Here is a 16,909-nt window from a genome sequence, read left to right on the forward strand (position 1 = left end):
ATGATATATCACTAGTTATGCAGGTACTTGGAGGGAGACTTCTGACTTGAAGTCCTAGTATTCCTGGGCCTGGCAGGACATAGGGTGGCATTCCTGGCCACCAGAGCATTCCTCCAGATGAGCACTTTTCTCCATGTACTAGTTAAATCTTCCATTAACTCAGGTCCTTGACGACACAAGAACAAATGCCTAAATGGGGATTGTGCAAACGTGTGTGTGTGTGTGTGTGTGTGTGTGTGTGTGCACCTTATATATAAGCACACGCATGCATATGCACACGAGCTGAAAGGGAGCATAATAACTCCCCAGTATGCCACAAATGAGAGAACAGCTGCTTGTTTCAGATATTAAAAGAATGTAAATTGGGCTGAGTTTTCTCCTGGCACAAGAACAAGGAATGCTTAAGTTTCCCACTTGCACTTAATTTATTTTTAGGTTTATTCACCAGCATTTGTCAGGTTTCTTGAGCATGACCTGAAACTAACCTTTCGATTAACGTGAAGGCAAACAGAGCCCTGAAACTCTATCTGTATGTTCTTTTGTCTTGGGAACTGTAAATCGGGGCATTAGGTGAATAACACAGCTTGGCTTTGTGTCATGGAAAGTAATTCGGGGCCGCGGTAAGGGCAGGATTTATGAAGCTGTCTGGCCAGGCTTGGGCAAAACGCCAGCTTCCACCTGCTCTGCAGACACGGCTGTGTGCAGCTGGTCACACTGCTGAAGTCGCCAAATTCCTTTCACTGGATACAGGCACGGCTGTGCTGGCCAAAGCAAAAAAAGCAGGTAGGGGAGGAACCTTGGGTGGGGAGGAGGGGGAGGTAGCCGGAGGCAACTGCTTCTTTAGGAAACAAATCAATTACTAGCTTCCCTTTTCTCATTCCTCAGCAAAAGTCCCTCAAAAAATTTCATCTCTGCTTCCAAAACCCTGTAACTAAGTAATCTGGAGGGGCTGGCAAGAAAAGAAAAGTAAATCCATTGGCAAAGTTTTAGAGACTTTTTTTTTTTTTAAATGAGGAACTGTGTCATAACTGAGGCTGCTCTATCAGCCAAACAGGGGCACTTCTCAAAGTGCAAGGGGGAGGGCTATAATTAATTAGGCTGGGACAACACCCATAAACTGGGACTGTCCGAGGCAAACCGGGATGGGTGGTGACCGGAGCCGAGAACATTTACGCTGCTATACAATGAACCACGAAAGGACTGTGGTGCTACAAGGATGCTTTTCTAAGAAGTGACAGAAATTATATTGTCTCTCTGATGGAGCTGGACTACCTCTATGAAGCAGATGGCCAACTTGTCAGGGTGACAGAGCACACTGCAGAGTACCCATAGGAAAATCATCATGTTCCCTATTTTTCAATCCCTTCCCCTTCTGAGAAAAGTGCAAAAAGCTCAGCAAATCTCTGCTTTTCCTGAGAAGGAATGGCCAGCAGATAACATACAAGGCTTGTCAGCGCCTGATTAATTAGGATTAAAGGCACAAGGTGGAACTTACATGGGGAACAGCACTGTTCTTTGTGATCTCAATGTTAATGAAGTTTGATGTGCACTCCCCACTTACAATGTCATTGCTTAGAGTTTTCAACCTTCTTCCCACTTTCCCATCTTTGCAGGTTCTCTAGTGTACTATTTTCCTATGGGTGCTATAATAAACTGCCTAAAATTTGCTGTCTAAAAACAATAAGAATTTATCCTCTACAGTATGGAGGTCCTTAAAGAACTAAAAATAGAGTTATCATATGATTCAGCAATCCCACTCCTGGGCATATATTCGGAAAAGACAAAAGCTCTAAATCGAAAAGTTACATGCATCTCAATGTTCATAGCAGCACGATTTACAATAGCCAAGACATGGAAGCAACCTAAATGTCCATCGACAGATGAATGGATAAAGGAGATGTGATATATATAGATAGATACACACACACACACACACACACACACACACACACACACAATGGAATATTACTCAGCCATAAAAAAGAATGAACTAATGCCATTTATGGACTTAGTCATCATCATACTAAGTAAAGTAAGTCAGAGACAGAAAGACAAACATATGATATCACTTATATGTAGAATCTAACAAAGAATACAAATGAACTTATTTATAAAACAGAAACAGACTCACAGACATAGAAAACAAACTTACAGTTATCAAAAGGGAAGAAGGGGCAATAAATTGGGAGTATGGGATTAACAGATGCATACTACCAAATATAAAAGAGATAAACAACAAGGATTTACTGCAGAGCACAAGGAATTATATTCAATACCTTGTAATAAACTATAACGAAAAATAATTTTAAAAAGGATAGATATGTATACATATAAATATATATGTACATATGTATCTCCACTCACTGTGCTGTATACCTGAAACACAATATTGTAAATCAACTATACTTCACTGTAATTTTTATTTTTAATTTATTTTTACTTATTTATTTTTGGTTGCGTTGGGTCTTTGCTGCAGTGCATGGGCTCTAGGAGTGCAGGCTTCAGTAGCTGTGGCACGCGGGTTCAGTAGTTGTGGCTCACAGGCTCTAGAGCGCAGGTTCAGTAGTTGTGGTGCACGGGTTTAGTTGCTCCACAGCATGTGGGATCTTCCTGGACCAGGGCTCGAACCCGTGTCCCCTGCATTGGCAGGCGGGTTCTTAACCACCGCGCCACCGGGGAAGCCCTACACTTCACTTAAAAAATAAAAAAAAGAATTCATTTTCTCAAAGTGCTGGAGGCCAGAAGTCTAAAATCAAGGTGTGGGCAGGCCACGCTCCCTCCACAGGCGGTAGGAGGGAATCCTTCCCTGCCTTTACTAACTCCTGATGGCTCCTGGTGTTCTTGGCTAGTGGCCAAGCATAACCCCAATCTCTGCCTCTCTCTTCACATGACCGTCTTCCCTAGGTTGTTTCTGTGTCCTCTCCTCTCTCACAAGGACACCAGTCATTGGATTTAGAGCCCACCTAAATCCAGAATGATTTCATGTTCAGATCCTTAACTAATTACACCTAAAAGATACTACTTCCAAATAAGATCACATTCCAAGTTCCAGATGGACATGAATTTGCAGTCGGGGACACTATTCAACCCACTACAATTAGGAAACCAGAAACAAATCTATTCCTCAATAGTAGCCCTTTAATTCCTGCTGTCCCCTACCCAATATCCAGGTAATTGACTACCTGTGCTCCACCACCACCTCCCCTGTTATTTCCTGCAGAGCTTGCAGATATCGGCTACAATGTCTTTGTTTCCACTGCTGTGTAGCTCATGCAGGCCCTGAGGATACCCTCTTCCATCCAGTGACAGCCTTCTCTTTCCATTTCCTCAACCAACCTGCCCAATAAACTGCAGAGAACAGTCTCGCTGGTAATTTTCCAGGCTACTTATCTTCCAATACTCTAGGTTGTGGGTTTCAAAACTTGCACACACACAAAAATAACAGGGCGAGGTTAGCATATGCTGGGCACCTAAGAATTGTACCAGGAGGCGAGAGACAAGAGGAGGAGGCTGCCCACAGAGAATATGGAATCTCAGCTCAGGATAACAGAAGCTTAAGAGAAGTCTGGATGAGTTGGGAGAAGGGTGAGGGTGTTTGAATCAGAGTTTTAAATCTCTTTTTTAATCTTCAGCCACAATGACAGCCAAAATGTCTCTTCTGGCTGTAAGAACTGGAAAGCCAATTTCAACAGGCTTGTGCAAAAAATGAACTGATTTATTGGTTCTAGAAATGGGAAAGGCCAAGTTTGGGCCCAGGGATGGCTCAAAGTTGCTTGGCTAAGATTGCTAGGCTTACATACTATCGTCTTAGTAAATTTGGCAGAAAGAATGGGTCTCTTCTCCAGGAGTTCCAGTAAGAGCGTGTGGGCTGAGGCCGAATGGCTGTGACTGTCACACATCCACTCCTGCACAATCTTTCAAGGGGCTACTGTACTCTCGTCTAGGGCTGAGTCACCTGCCCCACTTGTAGCCATGGGGTGGGGTCATTCCTCATAGGAAAGCGATGGTAATGTTAGAAGGGAAGAGAAAACAATGTGGGCAGGGAGCAACAGATGTCCACCCCACTTACTCTGACAACCTTATGGCCACTTCTGACACCATCAGAAAAATTTCCAGCCTGCCGCTGGAGTTGTGTCTGCCCCCAGAAAACTCATACAAATACCAGATAACTGTTTCTGGCACCACAGATACTTCAGTGTATTTGACTGAAGTATCAATAGTGCCTTAGACCCTATTTTCAGGCAACTAGACAAAAGGTATATTAGTCAGCTAGGACTGTCATAAAAAAATACAACAGACTGGGTGGCTTAAATGACAGAAATTTGTTTTCTCATAGTTCAGGAGGCTGCATCCCGAGCACCTCTTCCTTTTCTTATAAATAAGGAAGCACTGGGTTAGGGCCCCACCCTTATGACCTCATTTAACCTTAATTACCTCCTTAAAAGCCCTATCTTCAAATACAGTCACACTGGGGGTTAGGGCTTCAACATATGAATTTCAGGGGGTAGGGACACAATTCAGTCCATAACAAAAGGACAAACTTATTTTCATTCCTTTACTTCTTACTTACAAGAGTTAAGACGTGAAGTAATACATTTTGACACTGATTAACTCCGGCATATGGTGCTGCTTCAAATATTTTTTCAAATGCGAGTTCTAATTCAGTTTTCAGTGTTTTCCAGTTTCCAATTCATGATATCTCAGAGGTCACATTCTGATCCCAAGCACAGCCAGAATCCTATTAGTCTTCCCATATCAATTAACCCTACAATTTTTTCCATTTAATTGCCAGATGTTTTTCCTTAGGTCAGCAGGCCACAACTAGACGGCTGCCCAAAAAGAGCTTTTTCAGACATGAATCACACACACATACCACACATACACACACACATATTTTATGGCATGCTACATAATTATATCCCAAACATACAGTGATGTTACAGCTAAGCATGATTTATGGATACAATCTCTAAACATCGCGGTGCTTTATTATTTGAGTTCCTTCTCCCCCATAAGCCAAAGTCAATATACAGAAAAGACCAACTAAAAACATGTGATATCTGTTAAGTGTAACATGAAATATGACACTTAAAAGCAAATTGGTTACTAATTCCTGGAGCTGAGTTTGTTCAGTCCCATTTCAACCAAGGTACCTGCTCTAAGGAAACATACAGAAATCAAAATCTAGAAAACAAAAGCAAAATTCACTCTCTGGGTTGCCTCATAAAATCATTGACTCATTTCTTCAGCTTCCAAGGCCATGCTGAGCTCTGCCAGCACTTGTAATACAATCCTTGCTGGAGTTTCTCAGGCGCTCATTACCCCTCATCAGTAATGCAACAAGTCACCACACCCCTCTTTTTGCCAGTTTGACTTCCAAGTCATATGTTAGAATTCATTTGCCAAATACTGACCTATCCCTCAGTTCCTAGCATGCAATTAAAAGAGAACTTACAAGTAAAAAACAATAGCACAGAAGTCACCTCTAACACATTTCCATTTGGGAAAAAAAAACAATGTCTACTTAACACATCAGTTCCTTTCAACAAGCCCTAGTTTTAGATGACTTGGGTAGAACCTGGTATGTCATTCTTGGCATCACTGTCTCACTGGAACCCTGACAACATCAACACCTCCATCTTGGTAAAGACTAAAACTAGAATTACCACAAATCTTAGATTAGATATATCTTATTATTTAGGCTCAAAAGTTATCCTTGTCTCACAGCCTCTTTCTGAGAAAAGGCACAAAGAATGGGGTTAGGGTACACCAAAGTTCAATATTGGAAGTGTGTACACACTTACATAAAACGGAGAGATATGTGTTGATATCGTGGTCCAACCTGAAGTGCTATTTTGCATGCATCAGGCCAGTGTGTAATAAGCCTGGGTGTATATTTATATTTAGTTCTTGTAGAATCAACATAAATGTAAAATAACTATCGGCTCCAGGCTTGGACTTATATGTTCTGATATTAGTTTATTAACAAAAGAAAAATAGCACTGAGGGGTAATTATTATATACTAGCTTCATGAGGACTTTTTTGGAAAAATTTTTTCTAAACTGAAAATGAAGAAGATAACATCTTGAATGCAATACCTGACAGATTCTATTATGGTTTCTGTCACCTTTTAGTATATTTCCTAACTGTGCCTACTACAGGAAAGGGCAAGGAATTAATCAGGTTGCCAACAGAGTTGGGTTACACGGCATGCAGAAAGCACTTCGGCTACATTATTTGCACAATTTCTATAGGGAGTTGTGCAATAGAGGCCTTAAATTTAATATGTCTGGCCGCCTTCCACTTGGACTCAGTTCAAACCCAGTGCCTGCAGCTCACTGTATCCAGAGTGGGAAATCAGTCATTATATTAGGAACGGATGGCAAATGATTCCAATTCACATTCTTCAGCTGGTACGTTTTTTAACCTGGAGCAACACCAAATTGGAAAATTCTACAATTCTACAAGCTGGACGTTTGATCTATATTGCAGTTTAAATACATTTCTAGTTTGAGGAAGCTGACAGGATTATTTTTCTTTAGAATTTCTTTAGTTGCTGTGCCACGGACAGAAATTTCGAGGTTCACATCATCCCCTTCCTGCAGGTCCTTTTGTTTCTCACTGGGGGTGGGAGGATAGTGTCAGTGCAATTAAACTGCAATGACCTATGTAAACAGTGACCTGACTCCGCACATGTGGACACATTACATAGATTGAAAGGCCATGTTCAGCAAAGATAAAAGACTCTTAGAGATGTTTTTTTAAAAAAGGAAAGTAATGCCATAAAAAAATGGGCACAAGAAATGAAGAAGTGATAGAAAAAGAAATGTCAACCAGCTCTCAACCACATGAAAATATGGTTGATCATTTCAGTAGCAAGGAAATTAAAAATATAATATAAATGGGTCTCATTTTTTATTCACAACATCAAAAACTAACATACAGTGGTGGTAAGGATAGGGAGCTACACACTTTGCTGGAAGAACAATGAATTACTTTTATAAAAGTAATCCATAAATATACAGTAAAATTTAGAATGTGCATACCCTTGAGCCTAGAACTCTGAACTTTGAGACTATACAGAAATAAAAACAAGGGTTTGTAAACCTGAAAGTACAAATTTAATGCAGCATTATGTGAAGGGGCAAAAATCACTAAAACAATCCAAAAGGCCATCAACAGAGAAATGCTTGATTAAGTTATGGTAAATTTAGTGACAAGTATGTAACAATTTTAAACTTGGCTCTATGAGTATTTACCTAGAGGTAGTTATATAATGTACTACTTAGTTAAAAAAAAAAAAAGTTAGAGAGTATTATGTAGAATGTAACCACCTTTAAAAAATAAAATATATTCTAGACATGTGAATATGAGTGTGCATTTGCGTACATGTGTGTATTTAGTGCACAGAGATACGGAAGGATACACAACAAAGGAGGAGGTGTGAAGAGAATTAACATTTTACTTCTACAATTCAGTAACTGCTGGACTGGTTAGAATAAGCATGCATTCCTTTGTAATTAAAATGGAATAAAATAAAAGGGGAAAGGGCAATTAATTCTGGATTTGTAGTTTACAGGTATATCAGAGTCCTCCAAAGAAAAAGTACCAATCGAATGTGCAGTGTGCATGAGTATGTGTGTGTAGAGAGGTAGGTTTATATATAAATATAAATATTTATATACAATATATAAAATATATAAATATAATACAAAGGTAGATACAAAGATGATACATAGACAGATACACACATTTATTTTAGGTCACATGGTATTGGGGTTGACAAGTCCAAAATCTGTAGGGCAGGCTTTTTGAATTGAGTTGTAGTTTTCCTTTGACTTTAATCACAGGGGATGGTAGTAATAAGACACGCCCTAAGGGATTTCCTGTATTCCAGACATATTCTTCTTTACCTCCACTGTGGAACAGCGTCCCAATTTCCCCTTAGTAATCAGGATCAATCCCTCAGCCAGTATATTAACAGATGTACTTCTTTGCCTGTTGACTCAGAGGCATAAGGAACCCAAAGAGGACAGTGGCAGTCTTAACTTTGACTTCAATGGAATCACTGTTCTGTTTCCTGGTGGAAGCATTCCTCCCTTTGGAGCTACGACCTCTAGGCCAACACAGCATAAGGTCACAATGACAGGAAGCAAAAATTTTGCTAGTGGGGCACTAGGAATAATAGTCAGTGGTGCCATTCCCGTTTCTACCCCTTAGTTCCTGGGACTCATGCATCCTGGCTGTGGGAGAAACAGCACCATATACTGGATTCTGATTTAGAACAAATGAAGCCGGAGAACACTGGCCCAGCCTTGCAAGGTATCATCAAGTAGCTAGTATTGCAGTTGAGTCTTTAAAAGGCCATTCCACCATCCTATCAAGCCACCTGCCTCAGGATGATGGGGAACATGGTAAGATCCGTGAATTTCATGAATATGGGTCCATTGCTGCATCTTATTTGCTGTGAAGTGATTTCTTTGATTCGAAGCAATGATATGTAGAATGCCAAAACGGTGGATAAGGCATTCTCTAAGTCCATGGATGGTAGTTTTGGGAGAAGCGTTGCATGCAGGGAAGGCAAATCTGTATCCAGAATAAGTGTCTATTCCAGTAAGAACAAAGTGCTGTCCCTTCCATGATGGAAACAGTCCATTATAACAACATGCCTCCAGGTAGCTGGCCAATAACCCTGGGGAGCAGTGCCATATTGAGATCTCAGTGTTGGTCTCTGCTTCTGGCAGATTGGGCACTCAGCAGTGGCAGTAGCCAGGTCAGCCTTGGTGAGTGGAAGCTTATCTTCCACTTTTGCATGGAAGCCCATGCAAAACCTTCATCCCTGCCACCACGACCACTTTGTTCGTGAGCCCAGTGGGTGATGACAGGGGTGGCTGGGAAAAGAGGCTGACGGGTATCCACAAAACAGGTTATCTTATCCACTTGATTATTAAAACCCTCCTCTGCTGAGGTCACCCCTTGGTGAGCATTCACATGGGACACAAATATCTTCACATTCTTCACCCATTCAGAGAGGTCTACATACGTATCTTCTCCCCAGACCTCCTTGTCACCAATTTTCCAATCATGTTCCTTCCAAGTCCCTGAACATCCAGCCAAATGATTAGCCACAGTCCATGAACTGATAATATACTCACATCTTTACCATTTCTCCCCCAAGCAAAATAAACAAGCAGCTGTACTTCTTGAAGTTCCACCCACTAGGAAGATTTGCCTTTACCGCTATCCTTCAGGGATGTCCCAGAGAGGGGCTGCAGCGCTGTAGCTGTCCACTTTGGGGTGGTACTTGTATATTGTACAGAACTATCTGTAAATTAGACCCGAGTTTTCTCTTCCTCAGTCACTGATCATAGGGAACTCGACATAAGACCATAGGTATAGGATGGGGATGAGAAGATACTGTAACAGGAATGGGGACCACAGACATTTGGGCCACATCCTCATGTAACTTACTTGTGCCGTCAGGGCCTGCTCAAGCCCAATCTTATATTTACCGCTCCCATTTGATGCATGACTAACTTTATGGCTTGGTGGGTCAGAGATTACCCAGTTCATTATGGGCAGCTCAAGTCACATGGTAACTTGGTGGCCCGTGGATTAGCATCCAGCCTCTACCAAGGCCCAGTTGTATGCCAAAAGTTGTTTCTTAAAAAGACAGTAGTTTTCCACAGAGGATGACAGACTTTGCTCCAAAATCCTAAGGGCCTATGGTGTAATTCACCAACAGGGGTCTGCGAAGGCTCCAAACAGCATCCCTATCTGGCCCTGCCACTTCAAGCACCGTTGATTGGATCTGCTGGTCCAGGAGGCAGAGAACCTTGCATGACAGCCTGGACCTGTTGCAGAGCCTTCTCTTATTCTGGGCCCAACTCACAACTAGAAGTTTTTCAGCCCACTTGGTTAATGGGTCAGAGTAGCACTTCCAAATGAGGAATATGCTGCCTCTCACATCCAGAAAGGCCTACTAGGCATTGTGCTACTTTCTGGGTTGGAGGAGGGATAAGATGTAACAATTATCTCACCCTAGAAGAGATATCTCAGCAAGCCCCACACCACTGGACCACTAGAAATTTCACTAAGGTAGAAGACCCCTGAATTTTTATCAAATTTACTTCTCAACCTCTGACACACAAATATGTTATCAATTTCTAGAATAGTTGCTACTTCTTGCTCACTAAGTCCAATCAGCATAATGTCATCAATGTAATTGACCAATGTGATATCTTATGGAAGAGAAAGGTGATTAAGATCTCTGTGAACTGAATGATGACATAAGGCTAGAGAGCTCACATACTCCTGAGGTAGGACAGTGAAAGTGTATTGCTGGCCTTGCCAGCTGAAAGCATACTGCTTCTGGTGGTCTTTACTAACCTGTATGGAGCAAAAAGCATTTGCCAGATCAACAGCTGCATACCAGGTGCCAGGGGATATGTTAATTTGTTCAAGCAATGAAACCATATCTAGAACTGTAGCTACAAATGGAGTCACCACTTGGCTAAGCTTATAATAATTCACTGCCATTCTCCAAGTTTCATGTGTCTTCTGCACAGGACAATAAGCAAACTGAATGGAGATATGGTGGGAATTACCACCCTGCATCCTTCAAGTCCATGATGATGGTACTAACCTCTGCAGTTCCTCCAGGAATGTGCTATTGCTTTTGGTTTACTATTTTCCTAAAATGAAGCAGTTCTAATGGCTTATACTTGGCCTTTCCCACAATAATAGACCTCATCCCACAGGTCAAGGAGCCAGTGGAGATTCTTCCAATTGCTGAGTATGTCTATTCCACTTATGCATTCCAGCACTGGGGAAATAACTACAGGATGGACTCTGGGACCCACTGGATCTACTGAGAGATGGACCTGACCTTAAACTCCATTGAGCATCTGACTTCCATAAGGCCCAACTCTGACTGGTGACAGAATAACATTTTGCATCTCCGGGAGTCAGTATCAGTTCAGAGCTAGTGTCCAGTAACACCTAAAAGGTCTGATTATATCCTTTTCCCCAGTGCACAGTCACTCTGGTAAAAACATGTAGGTCCCTTTGGGTAAAGGTTGGAAGAAAGATAGAAAGTATAAATTTGGGCAATATACTGAGGTCCTTCCTAAAGGAGACCTGGCCTTCTGCACTTCATTCAGAGGGTTCTGGGTCTGTAACCTGGCTTAAGCCTGGGAATTAATTGAGGGGCCCTACTCTCTGTTTTTATGATTTAAGCTAGACTTTTGTTCACTTGACCAAGCACTCTTTCCACTTATACAGATCAAGTAAATATTTAGTGGGCTTGCCATCTATTTCGCTTCTAGGCACCCCATGATCAATGAGCCAATGCCATAGGTCTCTCTGAGTCAGACATTCTGACGGCTGCTTTGACTCTGCTGTCCACTGTGAAAACCACACCCCCTTTGCCTTTGGCGACTGAGTGTTGCTACTTGGCCCCTGCCACCCAGGAATCCCATTATACCCACTGCATTTAGGTTCCCCAGTTCAGGTGCAGCAGTTTCCACTATAATTTCAGACCTACAGAAAAGAGTGATCACACAGCACTTTCAAGGATGCTTGGGGCTCCCCTCACAAATATATTTCTCAGTCATGGTGAAAGGGAGTCCTTCTAGACCCTGCCAGGGTGAGTGAGCAGGCCTAAAAGATAAGTCCACTCCAAGATTCCAATCTCCCAAAGCCTTTGCACCTCTTCCTCTACAGTAAACCAAGGCAGGTCAGCATTTCAACTTCACTTGCCATGGGCCAACTTTTGGTGCATGTTTTGGCCGACCAACCAACCAAACTGTTAGAGCCCTATCTAACTCCTCAAGTTGCAACATTAAATCCAGAATCTCTGCCTAGTGAGCCCATATCAACTAATTACATCCTTTCACCAACAACTTTATGTTCCTTTCGCCACCATCCCACACCCTTCACCATCATTCCCACACATAGTTCCCAGATTTCTGTCTGTATAAATTGGAAACCCATGCAATTCTTTTGGAGTGTGGAACACCTCCTCGTGGGCCATACTTTGCACCTCACCCTTTGGGGCCTGCTGGGACATGAATCAAATTATAGGTCTAAAAGCAGAGAGGGGTGGTGGGGATGGATACTGAGGAGAATCAGCAGGCATGCAGAGCCCTGCCTTTTATGAGTTTTTGACTAGGAGTATCTCATAGTGATATTTTGTGTATCTCTATTGCCATATTACACCTTGGACCATTGGTGCCCTGTTTACCACTGGAAATAGAGTCAGTACTGTCTTTGAATCTCGTTAAATTAAGGAAGCAGTTCCATAAACTGTATAACCATTTCAGAAAACTCATCCTTAATATTCTGTTCCTCTAGAACCACTTTCAGTAGGAAAATCTTTATCAGTCAATGTTTCCAGAGAAACAGAACCAACAGGATGGATGGCTGGATAGATATACAGGTAGATAGGTGTTAATCAAATCTACAAAATACCTTCACAGAAATACCTAGATTAGTGTTTGATTACACAACTGGCTAGCAGAGCCCAGCCAGCCAAGTTGACACATAGAAACTAACCATCACAACAGGTAACAACCAGTAGCCCTCCTTAGAATATTACACTTGACTCTGGATCTACAGATTCAATGCAATCCCTATCAAATTACCAATGGCATTTTTCACAGAACTAGAACAAAAAATTATAAAACTTGATGGAAACACAAAAGACCCCAAATAGCCAAAACAATCTTGAGAAAGAAGAATAGAGCTGGAGGAATCGTGCTCCCTGATTTCAGACTATACTACAAGGCTACAGTAATCAAAACTGGTACTGGCACAAACACGTATGTGTAGATCAATGAAACAGGATAGAAAACCCAGAAATAAACCCATGCACTTATGGTCAATTAATTTATGACAAAGGAGGTAAGAATATGCAATGGAGAAAAGACAGTCTCTTCAATAAGTGGTGCTGGGAAAACTGGACAGCTGCATGTAAAAGAATGAAATTAGAACATTCTCTAACACCATATACAAAAATAAACTCAAAATGGACTAAAGACCTAAATGTAAAACCGGATACTATAAAACTCCTATAGGAAAACATAGGCAGAACACACTTTGACATAAATCACAGCAACATCTTTTTGGATCCACCTCCTAGAGTACTGGAAATAAAAACAAAAATTAAAAAAAAAAACAAAAATAACCAAATGGGACCTAATGAAACTTAAAAGTTTTTACACAGCAAAGGAAACCAAAAACAAAATGAAAAGACAACCTATGGACTGGGAGAAAATATTTGCAAATGATGCTAAGACATGGGATTTCCAAAATACACAGACAGCTCATACAGCTTAATATCAAAAAAAACCCCAAAGAACCCAATCAAAAAATGGGCAGAAGACCTAAACAGACATTTCTCCAAAAAAGACACAGAGATGGCCAAAAGGCACATGAAAAGATGTTCAATATTGCTAATTATTAGAGAAATGCAAATCAAAACTACAATGAGGTATCAACTCATACCAGTCAGAATGGCCATCATTAAAAAGTCTACAAATAACAAATGCTGGAGAGGGAGTAGAAAAAAAGGAACCCTCCTACACTGTTGGTTAATTGGTGCAGCCACTATGGAGAACAGCATGGAGGTTCCTTAGAAAACTAAAAGTAGAGCTACGATAGGATCTTGCAATCCCACTCCTGGGCATGTACCCAGAGAAAACTCTAATTTGAAAAGATACACACACACCAATGTTCATAGCATCACTATTCACAATAGCCAAGACATGGAAGCAACCTAAATGTCCACTGACAGATGAATGGATAAAAAAGATGTGGTACATATATACAATGGAATATTACTCAGCCATAAAAAAGAATGAGATAATGCCATTTGCAGCAAAATGGATAGACCTAGAGATTATCATATTACACAAAATAAGTCAGACAAAGACAAATATCATATGATATCATTTATATGTGGAATGTAAAAAAATGATACAAATGAACTTATTTACAAAACAGAAATAGACTCACAGACACAGAAAACAAACTTATGGTTACCAAAGGGGATAACGGGGGTGAAGAGGGGGAGAGATAAATTAGGAGTTTGAGATTAACATATACACACTACTATAAATAAAATAGACAAGGACCTACTGTATAGCACAGGGAACTATACTCAATAACTTGTAATAACCTACAATGGAAAAAAAATCTCGAAAAGAATAGATATATAACTGAATCACTTTGCCATACTCTTGAAACTAACACAACACGGTAAATTAACTATACTTCAATTTAAAAAAAAAAAGAATATTATGCTGGACTCTGGCCCAGGGTGAACTTTCCTAAAACAGTCTTGACTGATCTAAAAACACCTCATCTCAATCCAACTTGGACACTTCAGGAGGAATCCAAACTGGATTATACATAAAATCTTAAGAAGTAAAACGTGAAAGTAAGAGATCACCCAGGCTTCCCCATTTATTTGGTAGTTGAGCAGCAAATGCATGTTTTGCCTCCATTTACATATAGCCATCACTGCTGTAGACTCTAACCCTTCCTGGCCACTGAAGTGGAGCTCAGAATGCCTGGACTCAAGTTCTAGCTCAGCCATCTTCCCCAGGCAGATTACTTCATCTCTAAGAGCCTCATATATTAACATCTCGGAGTTTGGCTCTCATGTATGCATGTCTATATTGCTCAAAATGTAACATTAAAATAATTTTTTAAAAAACATTGAAATAATAACATAAATGTATGGAGCTACTAAAAATGTTGCTTTATTTCCAAAAACTTTACTTGTTTTCATGCAACATGCTTTTGAAAACATGAATATGAGAAAGAATTTATATTCCCACTGGAAGAGGGTCGATGGGATTTTTCTGGAGCAATGCTCTGCATTCTAAATCAGAGGTCATCATAATGGGTTGTGTGCTCCCTTGAGTTGATGTGGGTGGCCATGACATTTGGTATAGGAAATGTTGCCTTCGCTAAGTAAAAATGAAACTGTTTGGCTGCAGAGCCTGTACTCAGAATTTTGTTCCCAGGAGTACATAGCCTATACTCTTTTCCTATTTCTTGTAGTAACTTAAGAAACAAATTTATAACTTGCCTGAGGAGTCAAGACTGCTGCTCCTCAAACAGAGATTTTCTTGGTGCAAAGAAAACTAACCCTTCTAGGCATTAAGTGTTTGGCTCTAATGCTCTGAATGCCTGGTTTGGGAATCATTAGAGCACTTGCTATAAATACTTCTGGAGGCCATGATACAAAACAACTTAACACCCAAAAAGAATATAGCAAAAATATCTCAAACTATTACCTCTTACAGTAAATAAGTTTCTGTATCAAAATGAAAAATACAAAATGGGATATGGTCATGAATATGAGAGCTGCGGCATCATCTTCTAGCCAGAGAACACTGCAGAGTTACCTTAGTCCCTAAGGCGCAACTGTCTTGTATAACAATGGTAATAATAATGTCTGCCTCTAAGTATTACTGAGATAATCAATAGCTAACAGTGTACATGAGAGAGATTTGTGAACCTCACAATTTTGGAAATACTGTCTTCTTGTAAAACCAGAGTAAGTTATAAAAGAAGTAAATGCTATTTGAGAGGACTTAATCAAAATAATATCTCCTTAAAATGAAATTAGAATTTCTCAGACATAGCAACATAAATCCACAACGTTTATGATGAGAACCAGGGAAATGGGAAAAGATTATCAGTCCTTTGTACAAAGAACGTATTCCGAACAAGTTCAGAATAGTGCTAAAATATGGGTTTTGCATATGTGTTCCTCCTAGGCAAAGAGAGACTACCCAGGAGATGAAAGACTGAGTACTCAAGAGGACAGACCTAATGTTTGTGAGGAAAGCCTGAAGACAGATTTTTCTGGAGGGAACCTGAAGATGGGAGCACTGCAGATCATTCTAATGCGCGGGCTGTCAGCAAATGTCAAGACTCCCAACAGAAACCTCTCAGTACAGACAGCATCTGTTCCTCCAGCTGGTTCTCAGGCTGAAATGGTAAGGAAAACAATATGGAGGCAGGAAAGGGAAGTTTGGGAAAGATTATATTCTACTCCAGAAGCCATAGAATCAACAGGAAATACCTGCATGTGATCTTTATTCAAAACTAGAAGGGGAATCCAGTAGAGAACATCTGTTGTGAAATTTCCTTAGCCTGGATCAGACTACCCACCCTACCTCTTAAGGGATCTGACTAAATGATGATTTCTAGGTATGGTATCTCGAGAACTTTCTGGTAACTAAAGATGAGAACCTAGACGTCATCCTTTTTATCAATTTATTTATTTTATTTTTGGCTGTGTTGGGCCTTTGTTGCTGTGTGCGAGCTTTCTCTAGTTGTGGTGAACTGGGTCTACTCTTCGTTGCAGTGCACGGGCTTCTTTCTCATTAAGGTGGCTTCTCTTGTTGTGGAGCATGGGCTCTAGGTGCGTAGGCTTCAGTAGTTGCGGCACGCAGGCTCAGTAGTTGTGGCTCGCGGGCTCTAGAGCGCAGGCTCAGTAGTTGTGGCGCATGTGGCGCATGGGCGCTCTGCGGCATGTGGGATCTTCCCGGACCAGGGCTCTAACCCGTATCCCCTGCATTGGCAGGCAGATTCTTAACTGCTACACCACCGTGGAAGCCCTAGGCATCATTCTTGATATTACCTCTCAAATAGCTGTCAATGTGTCCACCTCTCTTCATTTCCACCTCTGCCCCCCAACCTAGCCCCCCACTGGACAACTCCTTCGTGACTGGCAGGCTTGCAACCTCTCTCATGACGCACAGAATCATCTTGGTAAAACCTGAATATGTATCCCGGCTTCAAACTGCCAATCGTTTCCCACTGTCTTTAAAATCCATGGTTCTTCCCAATGCCACAGGCCCTATATTTCAAACTCTTCTTCCCCTCTAG

The 16,909-nt window shown here is 41.0% G+C and overlaps 1 pseudogene; it reads left to right on the top strand.

Annotated features, from left to right (window-relative positions):
- Positions 1-635: 635 nt before the first annotated feature.
- The window catches only part of LOC132517890 (regulator of nonsense transcripts 1-like), a 123,779-nt pseudogene continuing 107,505 nt past the window's right edge, over positions 636-16,909 (top strand).

This window comes from Lagenorhynchus albirostris, chromosome 3 (assembly GCF_949774975.1).
Source record: "Lagenorhynchus albirostris chromosome 3, mLagAlb1.1, whole genome shotgun sequence".
NCBI classification, from domain to species: Eukaryota; Metazoa; Chordata; class Mammalia; order Artiodactyla; family Delphinidae; genus Lagenorhynchus; species Lagenorhynchus albirostris.